General features: G+C 40.5%; 1 protein-coding gene across 5 annotated transcripts in view; it reads right to left on the bottom strand.

Moving 5' to 3' along the window:
- Positions 1-14,819, bottom strand: part of ripor3 (RIPOR family member 3) — a 79,838-nt gene that overhangs the window by 37,605 nt on the left and 27,414 nt on the right. The gene's annotated exons all lie outside the window — the stretch shown is intronic.

The raw sequence follows: 14,819 nt of genomic DNA, 5'->3' as shown, positions 1-14,819 counted from the left end.
AAGCATCTGCCACCAGTCCCTTCTCCGGGAAACTGCCTACTCTTTATTTTGGTATTTAGGAAGGTAAGATTCACAGCTGAAGCCTAGAGTGTAAAAGTTGAACGAATACAAGATCACCTGCATTGTTGTGTTTTGTTTTATCATTTGTCGCAGCCTGTGTTTTCAGCTTTGTCTTTTTCCTCTTCCACTCACAACACACACAGACACTTGAAAAGGAAAAGACCACCCTAACAGACTCTCAGACAATCCATAACAGGAAACAGAGCACCAACATCTCTGTGACACATTTAAAAACAGAACAGGCATCTTGAAGCAGACACACAAACGTGTACATGCTGGTCTACAGATGGATGTCATGAGTCTGGAGGCTGTGTAGCTCAGATGGCAGAGGTTCAGATATTTAGTCATACTGTGGCATGTCTCTGGGGAAGGTAATGTTTGTTCGTCAATGTGTTGACCATTTTGGCTCAACAACTATGGGACAAATTGACGTGAAATTTCATAAAGACAGTGAACGTCAGAGGATCAAACCCAATGACTTTGGTGATCCCTTGATTTTTTTCTTAGTGCAAACAGCAGGCCAAAAAGTTTCATGCATCTAGTAAAATATCTCAAGAACTACAACAAATATTGGTACAAAAATAATTCCAAAGAGTCATGGCTTCAGGCAGAAACCTGAAAAATGGAAAAATGAAAAATGGAGCCAACACGGAAGTGCCAAAAACTGCAGTTCCTTGAATGGCCACTTGAGGCTGGCTCAAAAGCACATCAATCCCCATAGACCCTCAAGTTAAAATACCCAACTTTATAGCAGAAATAAATCTGTTTACAGTCCGGTACAAAGTTGATTTTGGTCTCTATAGCTAATTACAACATTCATGACGACTGTATGGGGGGTGGTAATTTTAATATTACTCATTTACATTCAGTTATGACTTAAAGTTACGCATTATTAAGGGTATGGCTGCTTTTAGTGACAGGTGGGTGCTGTCCATTGACAAATTGCTATCACAATAACAGCGTTGGTAAGGTAATGTAACCATAGCATAACCCCAGATTCCCGGAGTGTATGTGTAGCCTTAGCGGTCGCTGTTTCAGTGTGTTTTCAGTTCATGAAAGTTAATTCTAACATTTTGATCATCTTAAAATCTCTTGTCCAGTGTTTGGTTGTACTAAAAGACTCTCTAAGTAGTCACATATTTTTTTAGTGATTTCATTTTGTTTTGTTGGTTTTAAGCCTGTTTTTGCTGGCAAAAGTTAACATTATCACAGTTAACCATAGCTGTAAATGCTCTATGCTAATCAGGCTAACAGCTAGCATAAAGCTTATGTCATAGATTTTGATAATAACTAGATACCAGACGCCAAGATGGTGCCTATCTATTTCAATGGAGTTGTTGCCTAGCATATACACATACAAAAAGTTTCTACCTTCAAGGTTTACTTAGGCAGTATGCAGCCCACTGAAGATGCACAGGTGTGTCTCCTGCAGGTCCCACCTGCAAGTTCCCGTTCGGCTAATAGACGTTACATTGTGACGGATTTTTTAAATAGCTTTTCTCGGCTTGAGGAAAGTTGTACAAATATAAAACACCATGGATCAAAAATTCAGACTTTTTTTTCGCAGTTCAAGGTGTTCCTGCCAACAGTTTTACAGACTTCTCTTTTACAATGGTGGCCTACGGGGAAAATGCTTTTTGGGCTGCAGGGGATTTTTTCGCTGCAATACAACAAGTGACCACTGGGATAAATTTGCTGCAAGGCTGAGTGGCTTTCCTGGGGGCCTGGGTAATCTCCACCCTCTCATCCAAATACGGTCACTTCTGGCTTCAAAAATCCAAGATGGCAACGGCCAAAATGCCAAACTAGAGGCTTCAAAATAGGAGCCCACAAACTAATGGGTGATGTCACGGTGGCTGTGTCCATTATTTTGTACAGTGTGTCCACCAGATGATGACTCCAAAGATCCACAGACTTTTCTACTAGCGCCACTAGCAGGTTCACCTTCCTGGCTTCTCATGAAATTTCTCAACCATTGAATGAATTTCTGTGAAATTAAACACAGGCGTCAATGTTCCCCTTAGGATTAATCATTGGTCATCGCCTGACTTTGTATCCTTTTAATATCTACAACTTCTTTTTAAGTTCTCTCGCCTCAGTTTCTCATGCCTTGAGCTGATAATGCATGTGAACTCAAACAGCTGCTTAAGTTCAAAACAACAATGTCCAAAGATGTTTTGTTCCACATGATGGATAATTACAACAAGGGAGTTTTGAATAAAGTGTTGGTTGTCGTTGTGGTCAGCTGCGTCTTTAACTTTATTTGCATGAAATACGATTCAGACTAAATAGGATTATTCTATAAGGAAGTGACCACAGGAGCTTTTCATTTATGACAGTGAGGAAAAAAAAAACATCAAAGTGTGGCACAAGTTTAAAAAGGTCAGTCAGTGACGAAGAGCAGGCGAGGTTTACTGTAAATAAACCCCATCCTGTATAGTTTTCATACACAGGTACACATGCTGCACAAAATAAAAAAATACTGTGTGTGAGTAAACAAAAACAATGTGCTCACACACACACACAGTCTGGATACCATCTGCTCAGAGTCTTTCATGTGGTTCCTGTGAAAGCTGAGTTTGGTTACAGCTAAAAACAAAAAATCACTATTCTTTTTGTTTGCATGCTCATCAGCTGTTTTCTTCTAAATGAGCTTTTAAAGCCTTTTGTAGTAATTCACAAATATATCTGATGTGGAAAAAGATTATTCATTGTCCAGAAGTCATCACTCAGCATCTTATTGAGCCAAGTGCGGTTAAACATCATGAATATGGAGGTTTTTTTTTTATTTTCCTGGCCTACTCCTCTATTTTGTCTTAGCTTGTTTAATTTTAACATCTGCATTCTGCAGGTCTTCGTCATGTTAAAATCCAACCTGGTGTGGAGCTGAAATAACCTTGATGAAGGTCATCTGCCCCAGTGATCAGGATTTGAACCAACAGCAGGAGCAGAAACGTGCTGCCAGTGTAAGTAGCTCAGGGTAACCCAGTTTGAGTCCTGACCCAGATTATTAAACACACTCTGGTCCTGATGCCAGAACCAACAGAGTCACCAGGCAACCAGACATAACACACGGATGGAGAAACCAGGTCTGATGGCTTCAAACCAAAGTTAGCTTATACTGTACAACACACACACACACACACACACACACACACACACACACACACACCGACCGTCTCTCCCAGTAGGGGAAGTCAAGTGTCTTTTGTTTTTAGAGGATAATCAGTGTTTCTATGTTACCATTTCCTGCCTATTAATTCTAAATCTTGTTTTAGGTGAGGAAGCTGTGTCCAGTGGAGCGATGCTTTCCTCCTCTTTGAATCACTCTGCCAGAAATATTCTTCTGAATGCTAAGTGTACTTTTAATGGTCAACCTCAACCTTGTCCTGTCATCATTCTGTTAAATGCCCGTCCATTTAGATTTCACTCAGCCAGACAGTGAAATTTGTTTCACATGTCCCACCTCAGGATGAAGTGTAATGACTTTGTTTAGGGCCCGACCGATTTATTGGCCGGCCGATTGGCGCCGATGTTAACACTTATATTTTCATCACTAATAAAATGCAGGGGATATGGTGTTTTACTTAGAAATGGTGTCCTTCCCTGTTACTTTTTGCACTATAACCTAATCTGTTAAATTGGCAATAATAAGAGCTCTGGTACTGTGAACATACATGTGAATGTCTTAATTCATATAGACTTTGCATGATTATTTTATTTGCCAGAGGTTTACTGCCTTTTTGACATCATATTTTTGATTTATTTTGTATTCAAATTGTTCATATGCTGCTTGTTCCACACAATTTCTGATAGTAAAAGTATTTGAAAATAGTAAAATGTTCTTCCTTCAATTTATATCTTTGTAACAAGTGTTTGAACTATATTTAAGCCATCAAAAGCAGGTATTTTGGGTTTTTTTAAATTGAAAAATGTAAAAATTTAATCGGCCAATATATCGGTTATCGGATTTTTATTTTTTTTTTTCATAATATCGGAATCGGCATCGGCCCCAAAAAAATCCATATCGGTCGGGCCCTAACTTTGTTGATCTACTGACTTTTTATTTAACTCTGTCATCAGGTAAAAATTTTAATTTGTCCAAGGCTTTGGTTTATAAAAACACTAATGACATATAGAGTTGGGTTGATTTCTGGTTTTGCCGGTTTGCCGGCCAGCATTTGTCATATGACAACATTATGGCAAATTAAAAAGTAGTCTACATCAGCAACCTGTGTCCACAGAGTCACAGTGTGAAATCCAACTCATTACATTAGTAAATGCTGTGTTTGTTTACTTGAAAGTTCATGTGTTTTTTGGGATGCCGAGAGGGGACATAGTAGAGTTAGTGCGCATTCACACATCGCCATTTGGTCTGCTTTAAACAAACCCCGGTCCGCTTCCACGGATAGTTATGTTCGTGTGGAGTGGTGTGGACGCTCTTTCGAAGTCTGGTACGGACCAAACGAGCAAACCCTGGTCTGCTTGAAAATTGGGGGGTCTCTTCACTTGCAAGTAAACCCTGGTGCAGTTCGCTTGCAGTGGGAAATGCTGATGCACAGATAATTTTGTTGGTTGAACAGAGAGAGATAATGACATCTATCCACCTCTAACACACAGACTTGTTTGCTGTTACATTATCTGTTGCTGTGAACTGGTTTTAAAATCTAAAATCTGGCATTTCTTAATTTAAACCTTCCTGCTTTACTAATGCTGAGTACAGACTTTAGGAAATGTCAGAGTTGGAGGAATCAGCTCAGTGATGTTCAGCTCAGAGCAGCAGAATAACAGAGTTCACTCCAGGCTGAACACCACATAAACCAGCTGGAACAAACCATGAGGAGAATCTGAAACACATCCCACTATCAAATAAGCATTAAGTCTATTTCTGCTGACACAGATATACATCCATCTCCACCTGCCCTCTCAGTTACACTCTCTGGTAACAGCAACATTTTTCAATATGTCAACTCAACAAAGAAGCTTCAATCTGCAGCTGTTTCAGTCAGTCAAATCATTCAGTTGTCATTTTTTACTGTCAGCGCCGAAATCAATGTTGTCATAGTAGCTGCATGCTCTAACAAACATCTGAATGTTTGAATCTGCAGAAAGAATCTGCTTTAAATGCAGCTTTTTCATTTTATGCTACTTTATAAATCTGCTCTTCTACATTTCAGGGGGAAATATTGTACTCTTTACTTCACTACATTAATCTGACTACTGAGTTACCCATGCCACACCAGAAAAACTGCTCAGAGATGCCCCAAGGGACGAGACAGAGAGCTTAAGGCGTTGATCTGCCCTCCAAATTTCCCAGTTCCCAATCTGATCGAGCATCAGTGGGACATGCCAGCATCCCGCCTTGCAACCCAGGGGACCCAAAGCATTCACTGCCAACACCCCGGTGCCAGACACCACAGGACACTCCCAGAGGTCCTGTTTAGACTTGTGTCTGGGGTACGAAAACACCCCATGGATTCTCCATTGGATTAGGATCTGGGGACTTTGGAGGCCAGGTTGATGCTGTGAGCTCTTTGTCATGAGCATTGGGCCATTCTTGAAAAGTTTTTGTGTGGGATGATGCACTGTCCTGCTGGGGGTAGGCGCTATCATCGGGGAGTGACGTTGGCATGATGGGGGTGTTTGGTCTGCGACTGTGTTTGGGTGGGCGGAGCGCACCAAGTGGCATCCACATGAATACCAGGACCCAAGGATTCCCAGTAGAAAATGTTACTCACTTCACCAGCCAGTGGTTTTTAATGTTTTGGCTGATGGGTGTATATGATGATGTCTCTGAGAAGGACCATTCTGTCCACCAAGTATTTTTACTTTAAAACTTTAAGTATATTTTGCTGTTAATACTTTTGTACTTTTACTTAAGTGAAATCTTAAACGTAAGACTCTAAATGGAACAAACAAGACAGTAAAAAGAATAATAGTTTGGATGTCATGGTAATAATAAAAATGATAAAATGACAACACAGAAGAGTAATATTATAAACCAGATGATAAATAGTATGTATAGTTGCACCGCAAAGGTGCCACATCAGTCCTGAACATGTATGGAAAACAATGTGTTAACAGTGTTTAAGAGTCTCCACTGTTTACACTGGGAGACAGACGACAGGAAAAAGAGAAATAGAGCAGAAACAGAGTGAGAAGTTATATCTGACTGCAGGGAGAAAGAGGAATATGTGAGGAAGATGGCATAACGGACACAGAGTCTTCTTCATAGCTGCAAATATTGCACAGAAAGTCTCAGATTGTTCATTAAAAAAACATTTCTGGAGCTCTTCAGTATTTGTCTCGACATGATTCAAATAAAGGAACTAAACCTGCTTAACTTAAAAGCTACGGTGACCAATACATGTTTTAATCAGAGGTAACTATGTACATTTACTCAATTACTATACAAGAAGAAGTATTTCACTGCTGGAACGATGTGCTTTTCATAAAATGGAGCTGTCTATGCTGTAAAAGGAAGCAAATATGTTTGACATTGGTGCTATACGACCAGAAAAAACAGAGAAAAAGGACTGGGGCATTTACTTTTGCTCAACAAGTAGAGAACCCACAACTACCAGAGTGTATTGTGCCACTCCGGACCAATAACCGCACCTGCTGGTGGGTGACATAATGCAGGTTTCCCACCCGAAAACAGTATGGCAGCCGGCTGGTAACTAATGATTTGTATTAACAGTGACAAGAAATAGGCAACGCAGTGACAGAGTCTTGGTTCATATCTGACCAGCACTGCGTAGTTTCACCATTTGATCTCAGTTTTGGTCTGCGTTTGAGGGAGTGAAACAGACAAGTGCGAGACTCACTCTCTCTTCCGGAAATACAATCTGTAGTTCAAGCACCAGCCGAAGAGCCAGCAAGAGAATAAATTACAGGTTAAACATATATTATACATCAACAAATAAATTCTGATGTATTATTCTAGATTAAGATGTGTCTTTATTGATCCGCGGGGCAAAGTCAGAAGCTACCCATCAGTATATTAAGTAATTAAAATGAGCTAGACCTTTATTCACTGCAACATTTTACTGATGAACACATTAATGCATCAGTAGTGACTGTGTAATCCAATAATATAGTTATAATAAATCATAAATGATGCTGAAGTGGACCAATCTGCCTAATGAGTACTTTTACTTTTGGCACCTTAAGTATATTTTTATACTGATACTTACTGATCATATTTTTCTTAAAACTTGAATCCAGGACTATTGATCTGAGTACATACGCCATCTCTCGTGCTTTCTGCTTCCTGTCATCGTATTTTTTAAGTCAAATTCTCTCAATTTTTTGTACTTACTTTTAGTTTTGCTGAATTAATTCAAGAGATTTCTTGTAGATGAGGCTGTTTTCACTCAGACAGACCCCAGACCCCAGGTGTGACTAGAGGTGTGCAGGCCACAGGCTGCAGCTGGTGTGACTGAAAATCACCGAGAACCACTCGTGTAAAAGCAACTGAGAACACGTGATGGAGATAAAAACTGTAAGAAAATGTTGTAATTACAAGTTTTACTGATGTACAGAACAAAAAATAAATGATATCTGGCATGAGAAAGGAAGGAGGAACATTCCTTGAGTGATGATGAATTTAGGGGTGAGGATGGATGAACTGTGTGTGTGTGTGTGTGTGTGTGTGTGTGTGTGTGTTTGTGTTTGTGTTTGTGTTTGTGTTTGTGTTTGTGTATGGACTGCTGTGTGGGGTGTCTGGAGGAAAGCTGGGGGGAGATCTGGTCTTAAAAAATTATCCTTGACCTGCAAGTGATTTACAGGGTCCCATGTGGTGAGGAGGTGGGGAGGTTGGGGCCTCTGTGTGTGTGTGTGTGTGTGTGTGTGTGTGTGTGTGTGTGTGTGTGTGTGTGTGTGAGTGAGAGAGAGAGAGAGAATGCATGAGTGTCTGGTCTAGCTAAAGGGCTGTAAACATGCAGCAGACCCCCACAGTGGGCCTGTGCATTGTCTGTGGTGGCAGTCACACACACACAAGTACATACATTTGCACACAAGCAGACACACGTCAAACACTTAAATGTTTACACACACACACACACAGTCCATGTAAAACTTCAACATGAGGAAGTGATTTCTCCTCTCTGGGTGTGGTGGAGTGACAGTGGGTTAAAATGTGGTTTCATTGGTAATCACTCTCCTTCAGCTCGGCGTAATTAGCCTCCACTTCAACGTTTGCCTGTTTTTGACTGTAATGATCAGTTCCTTCGCTCAGTTGCAGTGAGGCCGGATCCATCAAACAATCAGGTTTGTAAGCGATGGCAGATTCAGACCCCCAGAAGCCTGGTAGATCCTGGGAAATCAATGAACCTCATACAAAAACTACTGGTACTGAAGTCCCTTTCCCACTGGAGGAAAAAAAACAACTAATACCCGCTAACATCTGGCTTTTGTATTAACTGGGAAAGGTTGCAACTGGCTTTCACTCCCGGGTCAAATCACTCCGCTGTAGTCATGAGTATTTGTCGGCTGTAGCTCCTGTTCGATTGGCAGTGATGGAAATATGACACCCAGGTGGACATGCTAATTTTTGCCCCTTTGCTGGCGGTGATGCAATGATGGCTGCCACAAAGTGCCATCAGTCTGCATCTAAGCAGCACACAAACATTGTTCAAAATTAGTTAGCACTCAGTTTCAAAGAGAGACTAAATAGAAAACAGATATAAATAAGAGGTAACCACAGTCACATTTTCACTGCCCTCCATCCTGGTTTTGGGTCCGTTAATACAACAGGACCCAAGTACAACAGCTGGTTGGGATGCTGATAAAGGTGGCTTGCCAAGAGCTTCAGCCATCTTTTGTATTACAGAAAGTTACGCGTTAAAAAATAAAAGTTACAAGGGTTTACTATGCCATTTACTGGATTTTCGTACGACCTTGGTGTAGTTCATTTATAGCCTAATGTTAACACTATCTCACTGAACAAAACACGCTAGTACCATAAACGTTTGTTTGCCACAGAGCCTATTTTTTTTCAATAATCGAAAGTTCAATTGAAAAATCCTGTAGGCTTTTCGATGAGGGAACCAGGGCGACACTGACTTCTCTGTTGGCCTACAAAAAACGTCATCCCTGGAACACTGTACCCTTGGGGCAGCTGTACTTCTCCGTCCTCTCTTGTTGGACTGAGGGCAGACTGGTCACCACAGTGACTCACTATCACCTCTTGAGGTCTAAGTGGTATTACAGGATAGGACGGGCTGGGCTAGCTGGTTTGCATGCTCAGCTCGGTAGATGTCTATGTACCCGATAGATAAATGTCTTTGACATGAAGTCAAAACTGCGACCTTTTCACATTCTGTTGATAATGTTAGTTCATATTTTGAATGCTTTAGACTAAAATTATGGTCATATTTTACACATTGCAGCTTTGAACAGCACTTTGGGATAAAAAACATATTACGCACAAAGAGCACATTCCGCTCATGTTCTCTGTAAAGCCATCATGAAATCTCAGATTGATGCAAGACACCTGATAGTTTAACTACTACAATGGTTTCTTATTAAGAAGGATTTGAAATAGTTGAATTGATCCAGCATGCTAACAGATAATCACAGCTGTTGTCGTCTTTTAATTCCAAGATGATATAAAGACAAAGCATCATTGTATTACACACAGCGAGCACTGCAGAAGCCTCTGTGTTTGTGGTTAACCTGACCATATGGAAAATAGCTTTACTCTCTGTTTGCGTTCAACGAAACACATCAAAACCAAGACGAGGAACGTTCTGTATGTACATCTTCAGTCTCTTGGGTCCTACTGTGTGTGTGTTTCTGGAGGTCTTGTTCCCCTCTTGTAGCCCCCCCACTCATCCCTCTTGCATCTCTCCATTTAGTGGAAATATGTTTTTTGTTATCGTATGTTCCCATCTGTCCCTCTTGTTTGTGGTTTGCGTCTCTATCCTTTTCTTTCTCTACTTATTCCTGTTTTTATGTCTCTGTCTCTTCCCCTCCTTTCTCTCCTTCTCTGGCACACAGATCATCTGTGATCATTAGAAGACAGCTTTTAAATTACTTTGAATGCTCCTCAGAGACTTTGCCCAATTTCCAAGTAAACAGAATCCATAAAACATCTTTTATCGTATTAAGAGCAGCAAACGAACAAATCTCTCTTTCTCTATGGTGCCATAAATCCTTGGATCAAAGAGATTCTCCATGAGACAAGAGAGAGAGTGTGTGAGTGTGTGTGAAAGAGAGAAGAAGAAACTTTAAATTACCGCCTCTTAAATTCAAATATTTGTCATTCTTTAGTTTTTTTTGTTCAGTTTCAGATCATCTCTGGCGCTCAGTCGTCACCTCTGGCTCACTGCCAGCTGAAACATGATTGGCTAGTTTTGTAGGGGTCAGAGGTCACAGATGACTCATGTCCCCCCAGGGTGAAGAACTATGCTGTTCTTGCCTGAAACATGCACACACACGGAGACATGGCCATCCTAAAATAGTAGCTATGGTTTTAATGTTTCCTACATGTATTGTATAAATGAAACCAGCAGATATATTCTCACTGATCTGCAGCTTTTGTTTATTCTTTACAAAGTCTTTTCAGTCGCCATCAAGGTCTCCGAACACTTTAAGATAAACAAATCTAAGCCAGTACTTGTATACATTCAGTAGAATCATTCTTCTGTTCTAGACTTTATATTTCCGGTCTGGTTTTAAAAGAGAGCTTCTACAAAACGGAGGGATATTGCACAACACTAAATATGTAATCAAGATTAATACGTTTCCTTCTTTCCTGAAGAGATTCCAGACATTATCAGTGCTTTACATCTTCCATCACTGCTCAGCTTGGAGTAACTTTATTATGATAATTTGAAAAACACTCTGCTGTCTTTTATGAGATCAATAATCCAACCTCTTAAACCTATAGTTAAAAAGCTACACTCCTTGCATTTTGATTGATGCGGATCATTTTAAGATACAACCACCACAGCTGGTTCAATAAACGCCTCTGTCAGACGTACAACAAACGTGTAACTCACCTATTATGCCATATGATAATCCACAGATTGATTATATTCCCCAAAAGTCCACATGATCTAAATCCAGTGAAGTATTTTGTCCAAACACCTTATTAAATCCGTAGATACCCACAAACTACCATACCATTTTCACATGTTCACATTTCTCCTCTTATTGTAAGCAATAACTCCTGTTTGCATGTAAATATGACCACTGTTTGGATATCGAAATAGTGGCTGAACTCTGACCTTTTGATTGACACCTCTCTTGAGCCAATCAGAGCTTCCATGTCCTTCCCACAGCCTACAATAGCCAATGAGGGCCTATGTTGACAGGAAGGGCAAGGGTCACTTCTAAGGTTACAGAGCCAATCCACTGTCATTGACAAGACCCATAAACTATCAGGCTTCGCCAAAAAACAGAAAACACTTATTATAGCTTTACTTGTAATTCTGTGCTTCTACAGCCTCTTATTCTATTTCAGTTATTTCAATATTTCACCCTGCTTAATCACTTTTTGCTGCTGCTTTCACCACATTTTTCTGCTGGTATCACACTTTCATCTAATTTTTAATCTAGTTCTTCATTCACAGTCCTTCAAAGTGTTGCTTGTAATTAACATCTCGAAGCCAGATTGGAAAAGTTAACTGAGAGAGGTGATTACCAGCTTCGTAATACCAGTTACTGGGGACCACTAATGTCAGGCCCCATGAAGTCAGGTAACCCAAAAATTGTCAGTTAAGCTTGCTTCATGGTTCAGGCCTCCGGACTGGAAGAAAGAAAATCTGCCTGATACATTTTTGGCAGAGCTGACTCGTATATAAACACATTTTGTAAGACAAAGCGTTGGCTATAAACACTAAAGTCAAGGGTGTGGACAATCATCTTTTTCTTCCTTCTTTATCCAGTTTAATGTTTCATCACTGCCTTTTAGTGTTTATCTGCCTTCTTGAGCTGTTCAAGTGTTATGTGAATGCTTCAATGCCAAGTGTGATGCTGGAAGGTCCGTGGGAGGGAGAGGGGGGGGGCTAAGTGAAGTTTTGAACCAGTACGTCACAACTTCTGACATACTCGCACAATCAGCGGGTCAAAGGTCGAGGACGAAGGGGAAATAATGATATAGCAGCATAAATATAATCACACCTGACAGAGTAAAAGTGATATTTAGCAGTAATTTAAACTCCAAGCTGGCATAGTGAAAACACATCTGTCTGGTGTGATACACTTTGACTTTGTGTGTCATCGCCCACAGCTGAGGGTTTTTGTTTTCAGGTCATCCAATTGATTATTGTTTTAGGTGAGTCAATTAGTACAGAACTCAATTCTGTTAACAGCTTTCAACAGTCTGTCTGTCAAAATGTTTCAATTTAGTTTGGTGAAGAAAGAGGAGGAGAGAAAGGAGGTAAAACAGAAAATATTAAGGGGGCCATGGCGCCCCCAGTGGGTGCCCGGGGGGCACAAAATATTGAAAAATAATTCAAGGCTGACATTACTGTTCATAAGATGGTGTGGTTTGCTAATATTCTAAGCCAGGTAGGGGTTTCCAGGGGGCATTACCCATTTCCTTTTGGCACCCATGTTAACCATATCGGTTGTTCACACAGGATGTGCCATGGCCTTTGCAAGAATAGTTTCAGCGTCTGGTCGATTTTCATTGCAAGACGCAAGCGAGAAACTGCATGGGGCTAGCATAAAGTGGGCATTCTGGTGCGATTGGCGGTGCGATTGTTGACAGTTGACTGTGTGACAATTGACATATCATTGCACTGCCGCGTCCAGTGTTAACATGATGTTAGGAATTCATTGGTCCCACCCGTGTCATGCTAGCTTGTCGTTAACGGGTTGAATAACACGCCAAAGTTAGGCTAAATTTTGGCAAAGGAAACATGGCATGGTTATTTTTACAGAGGTATCTTGACCTCTCATCTCAAGATATCTGAATGAAAATAAGTTTAATTACTACCCATGAGTCTCCTCTTAAGAAACATGCCCACTTTATCCCTTTGTCCCATGCGGTTTCTAGCATGTGGTATAAAACTGTTATTTTCATCTACTTGGAAAGTGGTGTATTTGAATATTTCTGCATACTGGGGCAGACATTCTTGGTGTTTCATAAATTGGGTTTGACTGGAAAGCTGAGACTCCTATGGCTTCAATGAGCCAAATTTTATTCATGTGTGATGATGTTAGCCCCCATAGTTGTCATTTCATTGCAGTGAGACCATTTGTTTGAGATGGACGCTGTGTAAAATGACCTATAGTGACCTCTAGGATAATCACAGCCTCATGAAATTTTACAGCCACAAACTAGAGACCTTGAGCATGTCGAGGATGGATGGCTTTCATAGGTATATTGACAATAAGAGGGCTTCTCAGCAGTTTCCAGAACAGAAGCGTTTGCCATCCACTCGTTGAAAAATGCAGTTTGTATAGAAATCCACAAATATCAAAAATTTTTGATACGAAATCACAGCATGTATTTTATGTTAATGTGGTAGTTTGGAGGGATTTTTGACCATTTTTGTTAACTGTCAAGTGATGAGAAATGCTTAGATTTAGCACCACATCTGTGTGATAAATACTTTCAACCCAAAAATTGCTGCAACAACCTATGAGACATAATTGAGCATGAGGGAATGGCCACCATATCTTACATCATAAAGTTTTAAGCCCCTACACAGGTGCCCAACCAAAAATTGTTCATTGCATATTCATGACTAGAAAAACCATTTGACCTAACCTACTTGCTCCCCTTAAGTTCCCCTGTTCCTCCTAAAAAAGACAAAAATGGGTGTATGTTTGGGAGGGGGAATGGAAGAGGTTCATGCAGACGTAATGAATTACAACTGACCCAATTATACAAATAAAATAACACTGAAAACTTCTTAGTTATTTGAATTAATTAAAGGGGTTAATAACATTAGGCAAAGGCATCCAAAATGTATATTTACAACTGTAGCTGCATGTAAACGACATGTAAATACAGTGAAAGTTAAAGAGAGGACACAGGAGGACAGACAGCACTCAGTTCTTCCACAGGAAATAATGTAAAAAAAAAAAAAAAAAAAGTAGGTTAAAGGAGAGCAGAGAAGGAATGTGTGAGACGAGCTGTCCTCCTCTGCAGTTGTCATTTCTCTGGCTTCCCCTTTCAGCAGGCCATTTTTCACATCTCTCCTTTTTTCCCCCCCATTGTCTCAGATTTCTTTATCTCTGCCTCTCTTTCTCCATCCTTTTTTTCCTCTTCTGGCTCTGTTTACATCCACCTCTCAGTTTTAACTCACTCTGCAGACCCCCTTCTCTCCTCTCTCCTCGCCTGTCGTCCACCTTCATCCACCTTGTCCCCCTGCTGTGTGTAGTGTTACGTCGTGATATCCAGGGTTCCTGTGTGTTTAGGCCCGAGCCAGAGCAAAGATTAAAAGACTCTAAAGTAACTTAATCTCATAAATCTATTGACATAAACTCTTCACACACAGTGTACATCTCTATTTTCCTGAGGAGATACAAACATCTGGGCTCTTCTCTCACACACACTCGCACAACACACATGCCTGGCTTCTCTGAAGTCCTCAGAAGATACAAACATCTGTAGTTTCCAACACACACACACACACACACACACACACACACACACACAACCCTGCACAAACACTTGGATGTTCACGTACACATTCATCCTCTACAAAAGATGAAAAACATCTGCCGGCACACACAAACACAGCGACTGTCCACATCTGTGTGCACTGGCAAGGTGATGAACATAATCCTTATCTGAT

This window comes from Epinephelus fuscoguttatus, linkage group LG1 (genome assembly GCF_011397635.1).
Source record: "Epinephelus fuscoguttatus linkage group LG1, E.fuscoguttatus.final_Chr_v1".
Classification (NCBI taxonomy): Eukaryota; Metazoa; Chordata; class Actinopteri; order Perciformes; family Serranidae; genus Epinephelus; species Epinephelus fuscoguttatus.
The sequence above is the reverse complement of the archived record's forward strand: the minus strand, read 5'-3'. Positions and strand labels throughout refer to the sequence as shown.